Source organism: Rattus norvegicus, chromosome 8 (genome assembly GCF_036323735.1).
Source record: "Rattus norvegicus strain BN/NHsdMcwi chromosome 8, GRCr8, whole genome shotgun sequence".
Lineage (NCBI taxonomy): Eukaryota > Metazoa > Chordata > Mammalia > Rodentia > Muridae > Rattus > Rattus norvegicus.
In genome coordinates, this window is record NC_086026.1 from 130,873,999 (window position 1) to 130,877,833 (window position 3,835).

General features: G+C 48.9%; 1 long non-coding RNA gene across 6 annotated transcripts in view; it reads right to left on the reverse strand.

Annotated features, from left to right (window-relative positions):
• The window catches only part of LOC102552874 (uncharacterized), a 34,577-nt gene extending 30,940 nt beyond the window's left edge, over positions 1–3,637 (reverse strand). For 5 of the 6 annotated variants that reach the window (XR_005488606.2, XR_005488605.2, XR_005488602.2 and 2 more), the window contains exon 1: positions 3,504–3,637. This is a non-coding gene — a long non-coding RNA (uncharacterized LOC102552874). Of the gene's footprint in view, positions 1–1,661; positions 1,779–3,503 lie in introns of those variants that run through there. The other variant, XR_010054538.1, reaches the window with a different exon arrangement.
• Positions 3,638–3,835: the final 198 nt, after the last annotated feature.

Genomic DNA, 3,835 nt, shown 5'->3' on the forward strand with positions numbered 1-3,835 from the left:
ATTGAAAATAAAAACCCGGTCTCTTCTGTTGCTTCATGGGATGCAAAGCAGAGGAAAGGAAGACTCAGAGCCTCCTGCCCATCACCAGGACTTCAGATTTTCGGGGGTTGGAGGACACCAAAAGGAAGTTAAAGGTTAGCTCTTCTAGCCTCTTCATGTCTCCTGGCCAAACCTCCAGAGTCACCTGGGTTTGAAACTGGACAGTCACTTATGTGGCTTCCTTCTCAGAAAAATTAGCCCTAAAGCATCAAGATTATCTGGAATAAACTTGGATCTTGTGGTTTGCATTTTAAGTGTTCCCACCAAAGGCTGATGGGCTAAAGGCCCAATCTCCAGCCTGCTCTTCTGAGGTATGGTGCAACTTGGAGGTGGGCTCTTGGGAAGGTAGAACTTTGGTAGGTGGAACCTGGGGGAGATTGGTCCTCTGAGAGGTGAAGCCTAGTAGAAGGAAGATAGGTTGCTAGAGGCATGTCCTTGGTCTGCCCCACTCCCCTTATCTCTGCTTCCTAGCAAGCATGAGGTAAGCACATCTTCTCAGCTCCCACATGAGGTACTAAGTCGCCACAAGTTTATAGTGGTCTGACTGGAGCCATATTGTTTCCTCTCTGAGGCTGAATAATATAAATAAAATCATCAGGACAAATGTTTCATCTCACACAAAAAATTAACTTTTTGGTCTATAGGCTGGTTATAACCTGTAAGGTAGAGATTATCAGTTTTTGAAGACTCATTACAAGCTGTTAGCAACAGCCAAGAGTTCCTATAAAACTATTTTTTATAGGTCTCCATCTTCCTAAAATATCAGACAGAATGAGGCATATTACTTACCACCATGTTTAAGAGGTTATGGGTAGCTTCCCCTTCCTTTAAACCACAGACAATACCACAACTTCAAAATGCTTTTGCTGTCACGGAAACGGTATCTGGTAATATCCGTTTAAAAAGCTGTAAGCATGGGCCAGCAAGATGGCTCAGTGGGGAAAGGTGACTGCTGCCAAGTCTGGCACCTGAGGACCAATTCCAGCACAGCGTTCTCTGACTGCTACACACTAACCACAGCATGGGCACCCCGAACCCAAACACACGCTCATAAAGTCAGTATGATGATTTCTACGAAGCTGCCACCACTGGAGAAAGTCCGAGAACTGGGCTGGAGAGATGGCTCAGAGGTTGAGAGCACTGGCTGCTCTTCCAGAGGCCCTGAGTTCAATTCCCAGCAACCACATGGTGGTTCACAACCATCTGTAATGAGATCTGACACCTTCTTCTGGTGTGTCTGAAGACGGCTACAGTGTACTCACATACATAAATCTTAAAAAAAAATTGAGAACTACAGGGAGTGGGTCTCAGAGATGGGAAAAAAAGATTGCAGTGAGGGAGGAAAGCCAGAAGTTTAAATATGTCCCCAGCGTTCTCATACTGGAAGCTCAACCCATGTAGTGGTATTGAAAGGCGAGCCCTAAGGGCAGAATTTGGGCCACAGTGATGCTCCTTTCATGCATCAATTAATGCCTTCATCTTGGGAGTCAGTTTTGGGGGAGTAGGTTTCTTATTGGGCCCCTTTCTTGCTGTATTTGCCATGAGATGAACAGCAAAGGCCCTCGTTGTATACCACAGAAGCATGGCAGTCCTCACAGCCCCCAGCACCACGAGAGACAAACCTGTCTGTTGTAAATGACTCGTCGAGGTGTTCCTCTACAGCGGCTAACGTGGTCTAAGATGGAGAAAGATGATGGGGTCTTAAATAAAGGGTAGCATGGGCTTCATGAAGGCCAGAGTCCTGTCATCCCAGCCTCAACACACTGCGGTTACAGAGTAAGGGTATGCTAACTGTGGGTAAGTATGTGGGAGTGAATACATCCTCACAAGTAGGTAGAAGCTGATGATTGGAGAAAGGTAATTTTAAATTAAAGTAATGAAGGGAATAAAAACGTTGATATTTACATCATCCATTTGCCTCCCCCCCCCAAAAAAAATCCAGAGGGTAGCGGGAGTGTTTCTGTTCAAACCCATATCCGCACACCTGCCCTTTGTTAGATCTCTGTGAAAGGGGCGCGCCACACATTTGTGGCCTCATTAGAATGATTTGGGGGCTCGAGTGATGGCTCAGCGGTTAAGAGCACTGACTGATCTTCCCAAGGTCCTGAGTTCAATTCCCAGCAACCACATGGTGGCTCACAGCCATCTGTAATGGGATCCAACGCCCTCTCTGGTGTGTCTGAAGATAGTTACAGTGTACTCATATATGAAATAAATAAATCTTTAAAAAAGAATGATTTGAAAACTCAGTCAGCGTACATCAGGCTCCTGAGCAGCCCCAGGCATCAGTAGCACCCAGGTGTGGCTGAACTAAGGAACCTATTACATATTCTCAGAAGTTCACTTTTTGGGGCACGGGGATAAGGGAGGTAATGAGAATTGGACCTAGGAACTGATGCATAGAGGGCCCACTGAGCTACACAGCCCTAGCTTTGAGCAGCTCATCAGGAGCACAAAGAGCTAGGCTACCTCATACCACTTTCTCCTGACCCGAGGGACCTGCCCCCAGCCAAGGGAAACATCCCTTATGCAACACTAGGATGCCTATATTGTTTAATCACAGTGAGTGTCATGGTTCCAAATTCTATTTTTAAAACACAGCCTTGGACTTAAACACTAGCCTTGCTAGCTGCCGGCTTCTATTTTCCTGTGCTGAGCTTCCCTCTCTGTCACTTTCACTCACTCGCCAACGTCCCTGAGCCAGAAAAGAATTAAAATAATCCCATGTGGGGTGGTGGTGGTGGTTTATGGTTTTAAAAAGATTTGTTTTTTTAGAATTATGTTTATGTGTGTGCCTGCTTGTCTGTATGTGCATATACATTAAGGTGCTCCGAGGTGAAGAGGGTGTTGCTCCTCTGGAACTGGTGTTACAAGCAGTTGTGGGGGCTGCACAAGGATGCTGGAAATAGACTCCATTCTCCTCTATAAGGACAGTATGCTCCCTCAACCACGGAGCCATCCCTCGAGCCCCGTCCCCTTTACATTTATTTATTTTAAAGACAGGGTCTCACTGTGTAGCTCTGGCTGGCCTGGAACTCTCTATGTAGATCAGGTTGGTCCAACTCACAGAAATGTGCTCGCCTCCAACTCCCAAGTGTTGTTGTGAAGGGCATGTACCATCACGTCCAGCTCACGAGAATATTTATTTGAGAATATTTTATGAGCCCTCAGACCTCTATCATTTCAGAATGGATTCTAGGAAGCTTCTCCCCCCGCACCCCTCCCGCGATCATGGTGGGTGGTAATGGTGTGTGTGTGTGTGTGTGTGTGTAATTCTAGTACCTACACATATGCTCTCAGACTTCTCATGTCTAGAGTCTGGCAGCGGGGAGTGCAGGTTAGGGTCAGAGCAGTGTCCACTCAGACTGCGGTTGGACTGTAGGGTCCAGTGAGCCGCCCTCTCCCAGTGGCCACCTCCTGAAAGGAAGGGCTGGAGGGGCCACCACCACGCTGAGGATGCGCACCTCTGCCTTGTGTCTCGGACTCAGGCTGTCTCTGGCTGGCATCTCACTTCAGGCTGTGGATGGCTTGCCTAGAGCGCCGTCCAGGGCAGTCCGGCCCGGCGGAATGACGCATTAATGGTCATTATTCTGATGGATGACTACCTAGGCTCCCGCGGCGTCGGGCTGACCTTCCTAACCAGTGCCCCCGCCTCCGCGCGACAGGCGACAGGCGGGCAGCGCATGCGTATCTGTGAGGCCCGGCTGCAGGGACGCCGAGCCTGCCGTGGCGCGGCCGCGCCCTCGGATCGTCCCGGCGCGCGGCCGACGCATGCGCGGGCGGCGCGGTCTTAAGG